This window comes from Ambystoma mexicanum, chromosome 4q (assembly GCF_040938575.1).
Source record: "Ambystoma mexicanum isolate Mex_15411 chromosome 4q, UKY_AmexF1_1, whole genome shotgun sequence".
NCBI classification, from domain to species: Eukaryota; Metazoa; Chordata; class Amphibia; order Caudata; family Ambystomatidae; genus Ambystoma; species Ambystoma mexicanum.
The window spans coordinates 679,964,166-679,984,108 of NC_090928.1; the positions used below are offsets into that span (position 1 = coordinate 679,964,166).

Consider the following 19,943-nt stretch of genomic DNA (forward strand, 5'->3'; position numbering starts at 1 on the left):
ACTGAGTTTTAGAAATGAAATGGAGTCCCACAAACTGATGGAAACTGGATAACTTCCTGAAACTAGAGCCACTGAAAAGTAAAGCTGCTGCACACAGTAGATTGCCAGCTGGCAGTTTCCCCAGCATCAGTTGAGAGGACCATGAAAAAGTTTTATGTAGCATTTCTCAGGTGACATGTATTTTGAGGTTACTGCCTTGTGTTAGACGAGTCACATTCACCAATGGCTTCCCACATACTTCCCCTTACATTCGATGCACACATTTCAGCTTCTTTATAATCTCCATCAAGCTGCTGTCGAATACTATGTATTTGGCCTCATTTATTAGACTGTCATCCTGCATTAAAGTTGTTTCGGACTGAACCGTTGTGGACATATCAGCCAAACTGGACATACTATAGTTGAGATCTTTGTCTAGTTTGTCGGTCAATTGTGTTGATGCTTCAGTCTCTGACATTTCAACATCTGTTACTTGACTGTGAATAGGAGAAAACATCAATGTTGACTGCTTTTTGGGTGGCATTTTTTGGCGGTGTCGATTGTGTCAAGTGCTCTGCGACTAATGTTAAACTATCTTCTAAACATTCAGTTTCATCTTCATCTGGTGGAGCAGACGCATTGTAGCAATGGTGCAAAAACACTTTGCTGGATTCGCCGGTCATTAAATTCATTTTCTGGCCATTGGACAAAGGCATCTCGAGTCTGAACACGCCGCGCCTCAATTAATAGTTCCTCCATGGTGAAAACAGTTTGGCAAGCAGCATCTCTCATTTGTGTCGCTGTCCGTGTCTGCATAGTCCGTACTCCATCGGGTAACTACAGGACAGATAGGGAAAAGGATGTTCAATGTAAATCCCACATACAGTATTGTACATTTTACATTAAAAAAAAGCATATAATGAAGGCCTCAGCACAAAACAATTGCTAAAAATAGAAACTGTTTATAAATAACCTTATTTTTCTTTCTTTTCGTTGAAACCTTCTTTACTCTAACATCACCAACAGCAAGCTGGTGCACCGACTCGGATCCACGTGCCTCCTGTTAAATATACAGATCTTGTATACATCCCTAGAAAAGAGTATCCATTTAAAATAAGTCATTTGTATTACAAATAAAATTAGACAGACTTTCTTTCATTAGAGGGTACTGTGAGTACGCATACCTCTGGCTCCGGATCGACTACAAGGGATGATGTAATTGTAGAGGAAGCTCCAGCAACTCCCTGAAACACAGTACTTGCGTTAGTATGGATGAAAATATTGGAAACTGAACACACACTTCGGGACGACGACAAAGGTACATATAAATATTAAACCACGAATGAAACGTTGTGTAAAATAATTACACGATATGTAAATATGATCAGATTATCTCATTCGATGGAACTGTCAGTACCCATACATCTGGATCAGCTACAAGGGATGTTGTAATTGTAGAGGACGCTCCAGCATCTCCCTGAAACACAGTACTTGCATTAGTATGGATGAAAATATTGTAAATTGTAATATTGTAAATTGAGCACACACATTGGGACGACGCCAAAGGTACATATCAATGGCAAACCACGAATGAAACATTGTGTAAACGAATGACACGATATGTAAATATGATCAGATTACCTCCTTCGATGGAACTGTCAGTACGCAAACCTCTGGCTCTGGATCAACTACAAGGGATGATGTAATTGTAGTGGACGCTTCAGCATCTCCTTGAAACACAGTACTTGCATTAGTAAGGATGAAAATATTGTAAATTGTAATATTGTAAATTGAGCACACACATTGGGACGCGGACAAAGGTACATATCAGTAGCAAACCACGAATGAAACATTGTGTAAATGAATGACACAGTACGTAAATATGATCAGATTATCTCAAATTTCATGCATAAAACAATTCCGGCACTGACTACCTGATACGTGCTCCAAGTGGTTGTTGACTCCAGGCAAGACATGGATACTGAATCTTGCTCCTTCATATTCAGTGCATAGTGATGGAGTTGTAAAGGGAAAATATTATTTGATTTAGAAATGCTAATCTTAAAAATTGGCATGTAAGTAGACAGATTCCGAAAACATTATGCTTATTTCAAAGGACACTATAGCATAGTTACTAATGACATTAACACCTAAAATACCAAATCCATTTGGTTACCTGCACACTACCACAAGGCCTAAAGCTAAATCCGGAAGCGTGACTCGCCTGTGGCGGCATGTGAAGGAATAAAGTCGGAATAGCGTTTGGGAGCAATTTTCAAGTGGTTCTCTGTTGATTCTTCTTTGTGTACAAGGATTTGTCGTACATATTCGGGGTAAAGTGCAGGCTGCAGATGCGGTATCGATCACCCCTCTTGTCCTCGAAGACTTTTTTTACTCGACTTTCAAGCTCTGCCGGTGCATATCCACAATATCTGACCCATTCTCTAATTCGATCTACAGTTTTAGGGAATACATGCATTGTAGTGCCTTCAGATTTGTCATGGGTCTTCGCAGGGCAACTGAAAATCGAACAAGCAGACGTTGTAAATTCTGCAAAAAAAGGTCAACATTATTCAAAATTTACTTTGCATAAAAATGTGAGAAAGAAGGAATTGGACCATACATTCTTCAATGCAAGCTTTGTTTTGGTCACCACAGCAAAACCAGTGCAGCATGGGCGGCTGTATTATAGGAACACTTTCATAAACAATTCATTGATGTGACGAAAATCAGAACATGTTACTCGTCCCTTGAATGTACTATCGTGCATGAAAAGGAAACATGCTTATATTATAGACACGGTCCGTGAAGGATGCAATTCGATGCCAATTGACAATGATGAAAATTGATATATCGATAAGCTAACAAATAAAACTCGCGTCAATACCAATGAGACGAATTAACATAGCACTACTGAGTACGTTAGTTCGAAATAGATAGAAATGTACAGATGAAGGCGATATGATTAAGATACATGTCCTTACCTTGACCAACAAACAGTTAGATTCAGCAAGCAGAGTAGTTAGTGGCAGGAGAACAGGGAGATGTTCACAGGAAGCACACTGACGAGTTGACTCGCAGCAGTCACAGAAGTTTACAGATAGCACGACGACGAGCAGATTAGCATCGGACACCGGAGTTCTCAGGTAGCACGTTCACGAGTTGGCTTGTAGTGCTCAAAGATGTTCTCATGATAAATATCAAGTGGTTTATAAAGAATTACAAAAAGGGGTGTGTATGTGAATGAATGACATGTATATGTCATGGTATTACTTGGATTGCAGGGGCGCGGCCTGCTTCAAGGGGAGCCTGCCTGGAGACACTGGATCTGAGGAGGGCATGTGAACAATGACCCTTGCGCGAAAGATAGCTTTGAAGTGTACATGGTGTTTGGCACCTTGGCCGTTCGCACCTCCACTGGTGCCAACTGCCTTTGATAGTGGAGTGGGGATGGATAGGCCTGGGGCGTGCATACAAGGCACTGGAACACTGCTGAATGTAGACACACTTCATTCACTGAAAAACTGAAACAACCATTGATAAAAAATATGTTGTGTTTTATTTTGTTTCTTATTTTGTTGGCACAAAACTACTACACATTGTAAAGGTCTGGTTGCAGCACAGTCAGAGAAAATCCCCTGTACTGACCGCTGTAACTGGGGAAAGTTTCTCTAATGGCACCAACGACACAGGCGGATGTTACTCGTCGAACGCGGTGTCCAATCCTCCCATGAAGCCACCATGTAAAAGAATGATAGGCCACCAGCCGGTACCACCTGTGAAAGAGAAAGATACGAACTGTTTTTAAATGACCAAGATAAGTGTATTAAACCTTAGTTGTCAATGACAATTCTTGTATCCAATGGCATTTTTGCCGGGACAAATGCTACCTAGACACTGCACAATATTGAACGACTTTTATATGACTATTACTAGAGAATTGCAAGACTAAATTGATATGACAATGATATATTGAAGTTACGAGAATATAGGAGACAACTGTGAAATAGTAGTGGCCTAACTGACATCACAACCAGAGTATACTTACTTGTTACTTGGATTATGAGGGCGAACTGTTCCGTGAAGTTGGTGCATAAGCACCATCAGAATCCTCAACACAGACCGTGTGAGGCAGGCTGCCCTGAAGTCTGGCAGCTCAGTAACTCATTGCGGCTGAGGCTCGCTTTGCGATATGTAGGACAAGCATCCAGAGTTTTTTCTCTGCAGCAGCAGTTCTCCAACTCGGTTGGCATTAGCGCGCACCGATTGCAGGTACACCAGGTGGAGACGCCATCCATGCGACTAGGCTCATGCTCTTGATCTGTTGAATCGTCCTCCCAACTGTCGTCCGAAGCCCCATCGTTTCCACATCTTTCTCTTTCCAGTAATTCCTCCTTGGAATACTCAGGCTCGTACTGGTAGGGCATTATTGTTGCCATTGTCTGGTAAACAAACAAAAATAATTTATAGCGATGGTACTGGTATCTGTTTGCACGGGCTACAAGCAACGAAGGTAGCTGACCAGAGCACAGAAACGAGTCACAGAATACTAAAGAAATGCATTGAGAGGAACGGAATAGATTATCTGCTGTTGTGTGTTGTGAAACGGTCTGTTTATACTTATTGAGGAAAGAGGCGTCCTGCCATTTCCATGGCGACATGTCATTAGCTGAAGCGCAGAGAATGTTGACCCGAGACGTGCTTTGGCATTGTGAAATGGGTGGTACGCATCTAGTGATGTGTGGCTCAGGGGCGGGGGATATGATTTAGTGCCGCAAAGGCTGTTCACCCAGGGCGATGCATCAACTGATAACATTATCACAAGATGGCCGTGCCCTGATGCCTGATTTCGCTTGTGTTCAAAAGACTCCGGTAAGGTGCATAGGAAATGTTTGTACGAGCGATCAACGTATGGTTAAAAACACATGGCCGAACCATAGGGACAATAATATTTCTGACCGCACCATTCCTTTAATGGGAAGAGATTGGCATTTATTTGTATTTTATTTTATTGTGTCAAGTGCAGACCTAGCTCGAGATCAGCGGAGCACTGTACAGGGTATGGGTAGCCATTGTTTAGCGCTGGCATCTTTTAACTGTAGCGCATTACTGTGAGTTGCGGTCTATACCTCCATGGGGATAAATTGGGATAAGTTCTTTGTTGGGTGTTGTTGAAAAAAACATGTTTTGAGAGACTTGAGAAATTGGAGAATAGAGGGGGCATGTCAAGCCGATAGTGGGATCAAGTTTCAGAGGGTGAGTGCGTGATAAAAGAAGGGGGGTTTGCGGGTCCTCATTGCAGACAAGTTTTGATTCAAACTAAATCGACTGCTTAGTAGATGATGCATGTAGTCTTTACCAGTATCTTGACCGGGAAAGAAAGCCAATGGAGTTTGCCTAGTACAGGGGTGATTCTGTCAAATTTCAATGCACATGTAATAAGGCGTGGTGGGCTGCCATTAGGGAAACAAGTCAGCGAATGTGAGCCCTATCAGGAGGGCATTTCACCAATAAATGTGTGAGACTACAAGGGCATGCACTACAGTCAGGAAGTCCTGCAGCGGGATAAAGGGTTTTAATTTTTGAGAGGGTTGTGGTTTGGAGCAAGGCCGTTTGGGCCTTCTTGGCGATGTGTTTCTCGGAGGACTGGTTGCTGTCAATGGTGAAGCCTAAGGATTGAGAGTTGTGAATGAAATCCTTCTAGGCGAATATCATTGAAGCATTGTTGGATAAGTAATTGTTTAGCGGCAGGACCAATGAGGCTGAATGGTCTTGGAGGGGTTAAGTTCGAGATAGAGAGTCAGCATTCAGCGCTCAATGATGGCTAGGTAATCCCGTAGATGATTGATGTCCTGTAGTCTTTATAATCTTGTGTACAACTGTGTATCGTCTGCATTTTGGTGGCTGTCTATATTGGGATCACGCTCTATGTAAAGGTTAAAAAGGATCAGTGAGCGGATGGAGCCATGGCAGACTCAGCAGGGGACTGGGAGTCAGTTAGAATGCAACATGTTAATCAGGACGGCCTGGTGTCTGCCCGAGTGGTAGGCAGTAAACCAATTCAGGACAGTGCCAGAAAATCCCATCTTGTCGGCGAGGAGGATGCAGTAGTCAATGGTCTTGAATTCAGTCAAGAGGTCAAGTAGGACGAGGAGGCATCAGTCACCTTTATGCATGATTTGAAGGGGATCATCCACCACCTGGATGGTGGCATTCTCGTTGCTACACTTGGGGCGGAACCCCGATTGATAGTCATTTAGGAGGTGTAGTTGTTCAATTCTAGCCAGTATTTGTCTAGCAACTACTTTTTACAAGATTTTGCCGATAAATGGTGAAGTTTGTAATCGGGCGGTAGTTGGTCAGGTAATGTGAGCCTAGGGTATGTTTTTTTTTTTCTTTCTTTTCTTCAAAAGAAGCTGTATGGGACCAGTCTTGAGGGTGTCTGGGAAAGACCCTTTGGCGAGGGAGGTATTAATGATGCTGAGAAGTACTTTGAGTGCCGGGACAACCAGTTGTTTGATGATGATGATTATTATTATTAATATTGTTGTGGTATTTATTGAGCGTGGACCTAGCTTTGAGAAGCAACAAAGTGTTTTACAGAGGTATACAACAGTACAGATGCATAACAGAGCGCTTTTCAGAGGTAACGGAGCAGATATACAGCAGGGGTAGCATACAGAGGGACACAAGATGGATACAGCTGCGCTCGGTAGGGAGGGAGAGGGGTGGATCACGTCGAGCTAGTCGGGTGGCGCGGGGGGCGACGTGATGGCCTAGGTGTTGAGGAGGAGAGGCTCCTTGCAGTGGTGGGTCTCAAGTTCTTTTCTGAATTGTGGGGGCACGTTTGATGTTAATGGGCAGCGGCTTCCATAATCTTGGGGCATGGGCATAGAAGGGTTGTTTTCTGGTCCTTTCCTTTTTGCTGCCAATAATGGAGGCCGGGATGATGATATCATCATCATGTTAGAGGGAGATAAGGGAGAGAATTCGATAGAGAGGTGCAGTGGGGGCTTATTCTGTGGAAGATTTATTTGATGGTCTGCTGAATTTTTTCAATAAAAACTTTGTCTGTTCCGTCTCATTTTTCCTGAGTTGCTAGCACTGCTGGTTCAGGTGATGGTTTAGTGAAATGCTTTGCTACCTCGAAGAGGGCTTTGCTCCTGTAATAGGTTGCTGCATTGGTGGTGGAGTAGTAAATAGCTTTGGCCTCTGTAGTGTCAATCCTATGGTTGGCATGGAGAGATTTGAGGTTGGGGAGATCTCCAGAGTTGCAGCTTTCGCACCACAGTTGTTCTCTCTGAGCATTTGTTGGAGGCGTGCTTGGGGGTGTTCTAGGAGGCAGATGGTTTGGCCATAATGTTTTTGTTTTTAGGAGGGCAGGAGTGTCTGCCAGTTTCAAAGCTGAGTTGCTGAATAATTCTAAGAAAACCATGGCATTCCCTGTGGTGGGGGAGTTGGAGGGAGTCTGCTAAATTAGCTTCTTGCTCATTGACTGGGAAAGTTTTGAATGAGCTGTGCTGAGTGAGGGGGCACTTAGCCAGAACTTCGTGGTCCGTGGGTGATCGACAGTGTGATGCCGTTGTGGTCCGACAAGTGGGATAGGGTCTGAGCAGGATGTTGGCAGTGGAGGGTTGATGTATAAGTTGGGTCTAGTGTTTTTCCTTTGTTGTGCATGTTGGAGAGTACAATTTGCTTAAAGTCCATGAATCCGGTCAATGTGAAAAGTGTTCTTCGAGTGTGGTTGTTGGCGTAAGACTTGTACATGTTATTATTTGTGTTTGCTAATTTGGCAGAGGAGATTAAGTTGGAGGTGTCGGCACTGAAAGAGTCTCACTCCTGTAGATGAGGTGGGAGCTGATGGATTCCTTGTGAAATAAAGTGAACTGGCAGGTGAGTGATTCTGATGGTGCATGGCCACTCGCTCCTAATTCACCTCCTGGACGGTTGGCATGTTGGCTGCTGTCGCCTGCGGCTAGGAGACCATCCAAATCCTGCGGTAACAAGAGGGCAACAAAGAGGTACAAAATGAGGGCGGTGATCTCTACGGCGTGAGCAACTGCTGAGCAAGCATTGATCAGCAGGAGGGGGCATGTGCGTGTGGTCTGTGGGTGTTGGATAGGGGCAATATCTTCAAAAGCAACAACTCGCGGGTTGAGATTTACCACAACTTACAGCTCGAATGTTCACCGAGTGAAAAAACTAAATATTGGTCCATTTTGAAACTAGACTCCGATCTAAATCCACACATTGATGCACAACCATCTATCACCTTTCATAGAGCGGAAAATATTAAGAACATCATGGGCCTCATTACAAGTTTGCTGGTCCGGTAGTAACGGCGCCATTACTACCGGACCGGCAAAGTTCTGCTCGCGGATGCCTTTTTGCCCGCCAGGCCTGACCTGGAGGGCGTACAGGCACCAGCAAGCAGAGCATGTCGGATGCACCGGCACCATTCATGAATGGTGCCGGTGCATCCGGCATCCCCATTCCCATTGACCCTAATGGGGCTCAAATGGGAATGGGGAAGAATATTTTCTGGCGCCCGCAAATGGGCAATTAATGGGTTCGGCAAGGCCATAATGACCCAGTAATTGCCCATTTGCGGATGCCGGCACCAAATGATACTGGCGGCAGCCGTGCCGGGTTTACCGGCACGGCTGCCGCCAGTGTCATAATGAGGCCCCCTATGTCCTTCGCATTTTAATCCAAAGAAACCTCCAACTAGCTTACACGAAATATGGAAGTAAAAGATTTCAAGCTAATTTTAAATGTGTAAAATGCAGCATATGTGCACAATCAGAAAATGGCAAGAAATGAATATCACTCCCCAATGGGACCAGCCGCAAGAGCACGCATTTCATCAACTGCTACACTAAGTTTGGAATTTACGGTATCAAATGTTTATGTGAGCAAACATACATAGGGAGCGTGATCCGCCCCCTCAAGAACAGAATATTGGAACATTTGAGAGCTATCAAGAACACTGACTTGAAATACCCCTTGGCTTATCCTTTCCTGACAAAATACAACCAGGAAAATGTTGAATGTATCACATTTTTTGTAATAAACAAAATATTTATGCCTTCAGAGGAGGCAACAAGGAATTGCTCCTTAGAAGCAGAGAGGCTTTCTGGATAAATGCAATTCAGACCTTAATTGCGATTCAGAAATGAGCCATTACCTGTGACCAATATTGGACTTGTCCTTAGTTTAATTTTTGTTTCAATGTTTTACAAGTTTCATTTGTGCAAACCCGTTTATTTTAAAGGGTATCCACCAACTAAAGTGTACAAAATAGTTGGTACATTCAAACAACCATTTATATAAACTTGTCGAATATAATTCATAACTCCTTATAAACGTAAGGTACTGAACTATTTCACCACCGGGTTAACCCAAATCCCAAGCATTAATTTTGATTACCCTAGACACTTTTCTTTCCATTACAGTGTAAAAACGTACCAAATAACGTTAGCTGCCATGCCCAAAGCAAGATGGCGAAACCCCCTGCACCCCTGACGGTGTGATGATGCAATCGGGCACGCACACGCAGTGACATCATCACGCCTCCACGCCAAATAGGCGGCCATTTTGTTTGCCACAGCAAAAACACTGAGCAAGCAAGACCAGGACAATCGTATCCACTTTTGCTAAATAATACTAAGCTCTGCAGCACTCTGTACCTCTGCACCTATGCACTCTTAAATCTTTTTACACTTTTTTATCTTTACTTCAACTTCATGTAACTACACTGAAGTTATAGGATCCCTTTGAAGCACTAAGATACAGGTGTCCTTTAAACATACAGGACAAATGTGTGCAAAGAATAAGAATCTGAGCAATCTCCATTTGAAATTATGTAACGTTTCAATTTTTGTACATGACTTTTAAATGTGACGACTTAACTCTATTTCAGTGTATACAACCTGGAATTTGTTATTTTTCATGTTTTCTCTTTTAGACACTAATCTATGATTACTGATGATTAATCCTCCTGACGAACCACTATGTGATAAGTGGGGATACACGTGTCGAGGACTTTATGAAAACTAAGTTTAGTTTTCATTGAATCACAGCATAATAAATTCATCAAGTAAAATACAACTATGATCTGGCATGCCTATTTATTTTTTTGTTGGCGCAATTTGGATTCCTGTTGCTAATTTACGTAACTCTTCTAAAAGGTTTTCTGGAAATACTGGGCTTCTGAAGTATACAAAGACTTGATCCCTTTTCTATTTGCTTTGGGAAGGCTGTGGGTGATTGGGCTCACGAAATACTTGCAGTGCCCATCTCTGGGGTGGTATGTGAGTTTTCTTAAATGTTCACTTGCAGTAAGACTCTATAATATCCCTTGGTATACATGTCCCCAACTCAATAAGTCTGTACTACCCAAATGATCTGGTAGAATGGCAGAGCAGCAAGGCTTATCTTAGGAGGAGGATGTGAGCTGTAGGTAAATACACTGAACCCAGTCAATATAATAGTCCAAAGAAAGTCTTGAGCGTTATATTAAAATAAAGCTGACTGCTTCAATTGTAGTTGCTTTCTGTTACAATTGTTACAGAGAATGACACTAATGACCATTCTACTGTATTACTAGTAGTGCCGCGCACTTGCATGGATTAGAGAAACGGTAATTGCATTCAGGCAATAGTTACATCAGACAAGTCTCTAGAAAGTAAAAGGACAGGGCGGTTCTCCAGCATGGGGTCTGGCATGGATTCACATGCTCATGAATATTCCCCGTTGTCAGGCTGGGAATCCTCGGTAAAGAAAAAATCTGTTTCAGTTTCATTTCTGAACTGTCTTTCTCCTAATAACCAATCACTGGTCTCTGGGTCATACTGCCCCCAGCCAATAACTGCCCTCTACCTAAGCCCCTCCTCTGGCAGCCATATTCAGATTTTTACCGCACGTTCAAGTGTTGGGAGACCTCGTGCTACAGCTCTCGAGCCTCTATTGCGTTTTTTCAGAGAAATTTCTCGTTTTTTTCGGTCAGTTGAGCCTCAAGCTCCACCGAGTCATCATCCGATTAACGGGGACCCATTTTCAGAAGCATCTACACCCCTCAAGGGCACATTTTCATCAAACTTAACTTCTTGGAGGATTCCAGAAGATACTGAGGCCTACCCCGCGTGGACATGGCTGAAGACAAAGGAGACTCGACTCCTCTATTCAGGATCTGCCCAGAGCGTGGACTACAGAACATTTTCTTGGGCACTCCCGGTGCCTTTACTACCTACACTCTGACAAATCGCACGTGGAGGAGGCCTGTGCGTTCTGCAAGGACATGTCCTCCCAAACCATGAAGGACCGTCAAAAGCAGCTCGCTGAGTGGCTGGAGACAAAGAACCCGGCGGCAGGTGAGCCCCGTCAACGTTCTTCTCCCAAGAGAAAATCTGACTGGTCTTCTAAGACCTTTGAGGGCGGTCCGGCAACGGGTGCCCAACAGAAGGCAAAGCACCGCAAGTCTGCAGGCACCGCGAGTGCCATGGGTACGGGCTCCTCGGCAGCTAGGCTGGGCGCAGCTTTGCCGATGCCATCAACCACGAGCCAACGCTTTGGGTCAGCGAAAAAAAGGAAGTCGGAGCAACCGGGTAAGCTTCGGTAGAAGGCCCGATCGTCTCCGACGGAGAAAGCCAAGGGGGAGCGAGGTGCTGACCCTCACTCCACGGTGAAGGCCTCGGACATGCCTAAGGTCGTGAAGGCCCACGTTCACCAGACCAAACAGTCTATTGAGCAGCCCTGGTGAAGGCCGCTGATGCGGGTTCCCAGGAGGCATCCACCAAAACGAGAGTTTCCCTGCCCACCTGGAGGGAATCTTCATTTGTGCCCATTGATAAGACTCCTGTGAAGATGCGGCTCATCTCCAGGAGACTGTCGCCCTTGGCCGAGAAGAAGAGGGGGGGCGCCGTGGTCCAGCTAGACTCAGAGATCTCTTCTGAGGAGGAGCTTTCAGGCTTAAAGATGGTGCTGGACAAGAAGTTTGCCGAGGCCAAGTCCTACGGGAAGGACCCCGATGAGGTGGATGGGGAGAGCGACGAAGGAACTGACGAGGAACGGCAGGGCGGGGAGGAACCGGACCCCACGCTGCTCCCGAGACTCCCGTCGCAACCGCCTCTACCACCGACAGACAAATGAGAGGACATCCTACAAGCTCTGCACATCATGTGCACGGAGATACGGACATGGCTGCCCATGCCGACGGGCGATCCGGCGCCTAGACCGTCGGAGGATCCACCGACTAAGAGGAGACGGGTCCATCCTCCTCCACCGTACCACCCCTCCCCTCGATCCCCTCCGCCGAGGGACGAGACGGAGCTGGATATGGTGATGACGGGTACGGACGACCTTTTTCACTGGTAGCCTGCCGCCTCTGTCTCTCGGCGCCTGGATGCCTACGGGCTTTGGCGCGGTATAAGAAAAATAACATAACATAACGACGATGACGATGGAACGGATCTCCCGTCGCCGGTACCCAGGGTTTCTCCCCTCGATGAGATCGGATCCTTCCACGCCATGATCTCCAGGGCTTCAGAGCTGTTCCAGCTCAAACCCGAGGAAAAGAAGGAGGGTTTCCTTTATCAGCGACGAGAGGCCAAGAGGAAGACCGTACTCTCAGCCCCGCTGTTGGATGACATCTGGGACAAAGGGCTGTCCCTCCTGAAGAACCCATCCTCGACCCCGGCAAAGAGGGACCGGTACAAGAAGAAATACCTGGTACCAGACTCTGCACCGATGTTCCTCCGAGCACAGCCGTCCCTGAACTCAGTGGTCTCTGCGGCAGCCAGGAAGAAATCTGCTGGGTTGGCGGCATCAACCACCACTTCCCCACCGGATGGCGAGGGGAAGAAGCTGGACGCCATGGGACAACGGGTCATCTCATTGGTGGCGACGACCATTAAGGCAGCCAACTCTCTCGCTATCGTGGCAATCTACAATAGGGAGCTGTGGTTTAAAATTGCTCCTCTCCTGGATTTCCTCCCAGACGACAAGAGGGCCGAGGCCCTTGAAATCCTTCAAGAAGTCGAGATGGCTTTGGACCATGCCATCACAGTGGCCACAGACATCGCCGACACCGGTTTCCACCAGATGGGCAACAGCGTGTGCCTTCGCCGGCGTGGTTGGCTCAAGGCCACCAACTTCCGTCAGGACGTCCAGACAAAGGTATTGGACATGCCCTTCGACAGGGACAACTTGTTTGGCAAGGCGGTGGACGAGTTGCTGCAGGCCATCAAGGCAGACTCCGATATGGCACGTGCCTTTGGCACGCTCCAACAACAACGACGGCCGTCCTTTCGGGCTTCCGGAGGCAAGTCAGGTGCCTCCAAAGGATGCGGCAGCAGCTTCTCCTCATACCATCAAGCGGCCAGTTCTTCATCCCAGGAGGCCTACAGAGGACACAGCAAGGCCAGAGGTACTTTTTGTTGTCGCCAAAGGGCCCAAGGTGGGGCGGCCTGGGCGAAGCAGGACTGAACCGGCCAGGACGTCGGGCCCCCACCCGCGCACCCGGGTGGGAGGCCGGCTGGCGCACTTCATCGGCGTTTGGCTGTCCATCTCCACCAACCATTGGGTGCACCCTGGAGTTCCAAGGGAAGTGTCCCCATTTTCCTCCTGTGGCCAGGAAAGAAAACCATGTTCCACAACTACTTCTAGAGGTACGAGGGATGTTGAGAAAGGGCGCGATAGAGCTCGTCCCGAAGAGGCTCTGGGGCTCCGAGTATACTCGCAGTATTTCCTCGTCCAAAAGAAGACCGGCGGTTGGCGACCCTTTCTAGATCCCCCCGCCTCAACAAATAAATCAAGTCACAGAAATTCTGGATGGTCACCCTCCAGCACGTGCTGGGACTTGGAGGATGCTTACTTCCACATCTCCATACACAAGGGGAATTGAAAGTTTCTGCGCTTTGTGGTCCAAGGACAGCACTATCAGTTGAAGGCCCTTCCCTTCGGCTTGAAGTCGGCGCCAAGGGTTTTCACCAAGTGCCTGGCACTGGTGGCGGCGTGACTGCGCCTGCAGGGGATCCACGTCTACCCCTATCTGGACGATTGGCTCATCCGAGCGAAGTCAAGGGAACTCGCCTTCGAACACACAGCAAGGACCGTCCGCCTGCTCACGGAACGGGGTTCTCGATAAACTATGCAAAGTCCTGCTTGGTGCCATCGCAGGACGCTCGGTTCCTGGGGGCCAGACTCAATACGGTGGCGCGACTCGCTTCACCGTCTGACGAGAGGATAAAATGCAACCTGGGCAAGGTACAACAGCTGTTGACCATGGAAGTTGCTTGGGTGAGGTCCATCAAGTCCCTGCTCGGCATGATGTCGTCATGCATCTACCTCGTTCGGCTGTGCAGGTTGCGGATGCGGCCGCTGCAGGAGTTCCTCGATGCCCGTTGGATACAAGTGATGGGAAGTTTCGAAGGACAAGATCGCCCTCAACGAGACTTCCGTCAAGTGATCCGGTGGTGGGGCGCCCACAAGCATCTCGCGGCGGACATGGACTTTCAGACCCCAGTGCATCAGGAGACTGTGACAACGGACGCCTCCCTGGAGGGATGGGGCGCGCACACCGGAAATCTCCACACAAGAGGCCTTTGACTCCCAGAGGAGAAGTCGTTGCACATCAACGTCCTGGCGCTCCGGGCAGTGTTCTGGGCCCTCAGGTCCTTCCTTCCATCCCTCAAGGGCAAGGTGGTGCAGGTCTTCACCGACAACACCACCAAGATGTTCTACATTTGGAAGCAGGGGGGCACCAGATCCCCAGCTCTTTCCAAGGAAGCGCAGGATCTATGGCACTGGGCCGTCGCCCAAGGGATGTTCCTGGTACCCTTTCATATAGCAGGAGTGAAGAACACAGTCACCGACTCACTCAGCAGGGAGCTGCACTCTTGCCATGAGTGGGAGCTTTGGCAGGATCAAGTGGATCTTCTGTTCTGACGATGGGGCAATCCCCAGATCGATCTGTTTGTGACGGCGATGAACACCAAGTGCCGGAGGTTCGCCAGCACGGGGGATGCATTCTCCTTCCCCCTGGGACGGCCTGTTCCTCTATGAGATCCCGCCGTTGCCATTGATTCTGCGACTCATCAGTCAACTCCGACGGTCCCGGTGCAGGATGATCCTCGTCGCACCGGCGTGGCCGAGGGAGATATGGTACCCGGACCTTCTGGACATGTCAGCGTCCCCTCCAGTCACGCTTCCGGCGGACGCAGATCTTCTCGCCAGGGCAGGTGGCGCAATCCTGCACCATGACCCAGAGTCGCTGAACCTGCAGGCATGGCTCCTGCAGCACTAGAGTTCAGAGGGTACAAGATCCCAGCGGATTGCAAGGAGGTGCTTGCCAAGGCCAGGGCCTCTTCGACTCTGAAGTGCTATGGACATAAATGGAATAGGTTTACAGTCTGGTGCCGTGCACAGAAGATAAACTCTTTACGGATTACGGCCCCTCAAGTGCTGCCGTACTTGCTGTTGCTTGGCAAGGCGGGGCTGGGGCATGCCTCCATCAAAATGCATCTGCCGGCTATCTCCCGCTATTCCAGAACTCTGGGGCTGTGGTCTCATCGCCTGGTTAAGGAGTTAATGAAAGGACTTTTCCGCTCGTTCCCGCCTGTGAAGGCTCCGGCCCCGGCATGGGAGCTCAAAGTGGTGCTTACTAGGCTCATGGGTCCTCTGTTCGAGCCTCTGCATTCGGCACCTCTGAAATTCCTATCGTAGAAGACAGCGTTTCTTGTGGCCATCACATCCGCACGACGTGTGGGAGAGATCCAGGCCCTCTCTTGTAAGCCTCCGTACTTGACATTCCACGAAACGAGGGTCGTGCTGAGGCCGCACCCCTCCTTCACGCCCAAGGTGCCGTCGGACTTCCATCTCAACAAGCCCTTGGTGTTACCTGTTTTCTTCCCGTCGCCTTTGTCCCCGGCTGAGAGGATTTTGCACTCGCTGGACGTGGCTAGAGCGCTGAAGTTCTACGTGGACCGCACAAAGTTTTCCGAAGACATCACAGCTGTTTGTGAACTTTGGTCCTGTGAAACAAGGACAGGCCCTCTCCAAGGCTTCCATTTCCAGATGCCTCTCCGGCTGCATCACCCATTGTCACTGGTTGGCAAACAGACCGTTGCCTGGCCGTCCGAGTGCCCATTCGACCAGAGCGATCGCTGCAACTACGGCGTTAATGTCTGGTGTGCCCCTCTGGACATCTGCAGGGCTGCTACGTGGAGGTTGACGCACACCTTCACGAAATTCTACTGCGTCAACCGGGATTCTAGGGAGGGGTCCAGAGTCGGCCAAGCAGTGCTGGGCAACCTGTTCGCTTGAAGGTGAGCCTGTTGAGAAGGTAATAGATGCTTAATGTTGAGCCTTGCCACCTCCTGTGGTTGTGCATGTGTGTACTGCTATGTATTGTTTATTCATGAGCATGTGAATCCATGCCAGACCCCATGCTGGAGAAGGAACAAGTTACTTACCTGTAACTGTTGTTCTCCAGCATGGGTCTGGCATGGCTTCACATGCGAGCCCTCCCGCCTTCCCCTCTGCAGCTGTTCTCTTGGTCCTACTGCAACTTTACATGCTACCAAATCTGAAGATGGCTGCCAGAGGAGGGCGTTAGGTAGAGGGCAGTCATTGACTGGGGGCACTATGACCCAGAGACCAGTGATTGGTTATTAGGAGAAAGACAGTTCAGAAACTAAACTGAAACTGATTTTTTTTTCCTTTACCGAGGATTCCTAAATATTCATGAGCATGTGAATCCATGCCAGACCCATGCTGGAGAACAACAGTTACAGGTAAGTGACTTGTTCCTTATTCACACTAGGGGTGTAACGGTATACCGTAATAGATACAGTGAACAACTTAATTGAACTATAATAACCGTTACGTTGTTTATACCGGTATATCGTTTTAGGGCCTGGAGCTATTAAGTGAGCTTTTCAATCTGATTTGGAAAGGCTGCAGTAAGCAAGTGATGCGCAGTCTGGATCTTGCACTGTAGGATCTGGCGTCTGCCAAGGGGGCCTTGTTTGGCAGAGAATAGCATAGGAAAAGTGAGCCCACATTAGTAAACACAGCTTTAATGCTGTGACCGCTCTTTCTCTGTGATCAGTAGAGTCGGTTTTAAAGATCAGCTGATTTGTAGTTTTCCCACCAATTTGAAAGCTGGGGAACCACACATCCCAGAATTCAAAGGGGGGAATTAACTGGATGCCCTTCTGATGCATGTCCGCAAAAAACCTTAGCTCTGTAGACTGTATGAACACTGGGCCTATCAGTGTTTTGTGCTAGTATATAAACTGCCCCCCCCCCCCCCCACTGCCGTGTAGATTTGCCCATTGGCACTAGAGATGTTGCTTCGCTTGATCCTTCACCTGCCTTCTGCATATTGCAATGGACTCAAGCAGGCAGGACAGATTCTACATTCAATCTGAAGTATCTAGAGCAATGGGGCTGAGATATTTCTCAGGTCTACTCTCGATTTGTGACACCACCCATGAAAGCATTCCTCCATCTCCACTCACATGACAAGGGTCCTAATGCGCTCAGACCGGGGGAAAATGGTAATGATGGGGCTGTGGTGAGGTGGTGGTCTAGGCTATATTTGTGCCGATATGTATTTTAACTTTGTCATTTTCAAAACGTTTTTGTGCCACTTTAAGAAGGTAAATGAACATGTACTGCAAGAATCAAAAAAAAAATCAACAGCGCCCACTGAACGCTGTCCTGTTAGGATTACATGGTCAGTGGTGACTCCAACATCAGACCTCTATAATAGACCAGGCAGATGGTAAACAAGCTATAGTTATTTGATCAATATGCAACCTTTCGGTGAGTGTGTGTTGGCTATGACATTTTGACAAAAGAAACACAATGACATGGGCTTTCAGACCTCACATGAGTAACTTCTCTCCCTTTAATGGGATAATGCGTTATCAAAACAAACTTTTGACTGATCGCAGCGAGGGGTCATGATGCCCATGCCATGTGGTTCCAAAATAATGAAGGTCGAGGACTATTTTCAAAGCGATGACCTGTGACTGAGCAGCAAGCTCATTGCTCAAAATGTGCATTTTAACACTTCCACTAGTCATTCAAGGCGATCAACGAGTGAGCGCCATGAAAGACCAAATCTTCAGCCGCCTTAGATTCCTGGAGGATCAGCTAAAAATGTGCAGAGACCAGTTTCAAAATGCTGACAATGTATGACCTTTAAGAAAATATTTAAGATTCGTCAATTCCACCTGCTACACCGCGTTAACCATGATATACCGTCATTTGGCAAGAAGGTTATCATACCACCATAAAACCAATACTGTGACACCCCTAATTCACACTTTTGCAATAATTCATTTGCAAATAACACTTTTCAAGGCTATCTAGCTCTTTGTTAGTCCAATCCTTAAATATCCAAAAGTCATTGTAGGAGTGGAACAAAAGTCTTACGTAGCAGCTGGAAAGTCAAAGTGCCTCCTTTAGTTACTTAAGTAAAAATGGTTAGCAAGATAACACAAGTTATAGGGACCCTGCAAAGGACACCTGTTGGGCAAGATTGTATGCAGGACCCTGTTGGAGACTTCACCATTCTTGTCCTCTTGGCAATAGTTAACCCAACCTTTGGTATAATCATATACTACAAGTTGGTAGAGTGACTGAGCAGCCAGGCTTATCTCAAAAGGTGTCAATGTGAGCGGTAGGGTTATAACAGAGATTCACAGTGACAGGTATTCAAATAAACACTTAGTCTCAAGATTTCTTGATTAAACAATGATGTATTAATTTAACAGTCAGTTGAATAAGCCTTCTCGAGAATGGAGCAAAAATATGTAACACTTAAATATACTTCAAAATGCCCACTCTCCGTTTCAATAAATCAGTAGATACCCATTTGGGATGGCACACAGACACTTCTTACACCCTGAGGTGACTTAAATAACTAGGACACTGTGGACCTATATATATCACTGGCATGTTTAGAGCAATACTGAGTTTGGTGTCAAAAGGAAAAGGTTTGGTAATAAAAGAATGGTTAAGCCAATAAGTACTTTTGAATCCCCCAATGCAAAGTAAATGAACCCTTGCCCAGCTAAACAAGTTATAGATTGTGTGACTTTTGTTGAGGGATAGTTAAAGCACAAAGTCAGACGTGAGAAGAATCTTTCAGGGAGCCAGGACAGACAATGTCAATTGAGCAATGTCTAAGGGAGCTGAAACACTTCTTGAAGGTAAGTAAAAAGTATTGTACAATGTCTTAGAAGTCTTTGTAAAAAATGACATCACTGTTGAGCCACACGCTGGAAGGCTTGTGAGGGCCAAAGCTGCAAGCAACTCTGCAAAAGGCAACCGAGGCAAGTCTCAACTGAAAGCTAGCAAGGCTACACGACAAGAGGTAAGTACCCCTTAGTTTACAGTACCTTAGGTCTGAAGAAATTGGTTCCAGCTGGCTTCTGTTCCAGTTAGTATGGCAGATCCTGTTGTTCCTGGGCCTCAGTCATGGGGACAAGAGGGAGGACGTCTGGGGACTCCTGCACTACGGTTTGAAGGTCGGCGGCAGTAATGTGCAAACTTCAGATCAGCTGTACTTCACGGTTTCAGCTTCTCGCGAATAGAACCACTGCAGTTCTTGGACACCTTATGGGCTTTCCTTGCATCTGGGGTTCAGTGTTCTGGTGGCTCAGGCTTGGTCAGCCCTGCTTCATGGGCGTCCAGAGGATCTTCCTGTAGCTCGGACGAGACCCTCACTTCTGGTGTTCCTCTCCCTGGCAATCTGTTCCTGCAACAGCAATGGTAGTACAGCTAGCTCCGACAGGATTTCCAGATGAGTTTGTCTTGGGGTCGATTGGTCCCACCAACCCAAGGAGAGAAGTAGTCCTTTGCAGGGCTTCTCTAGTCGAGGCGAATTGTGAGCTTTGGCACTGCAGCAGGGCTTCACTGGGCAAACCAACGGTCCAGGAGTTGCAGCAGGC

The 19,943-nt window shown here is 47.2% G+C and overlaps 1 protein-coding gene across 2 annotated transcripts in view; it reads left to right on the forward strand.

Annotated features, from left to right (window-relative positions):
• The window catches only part of GZF1 (GDNF inducible zinc finger protein 1), a 186,050-nt gene that overhangs the window by 159,336 nt on the left and 6,771 nt on the right, over positions 1 to 19,943 (forward strand). The gene's annotated exons all lie outside the window — the stretch shown is intronic.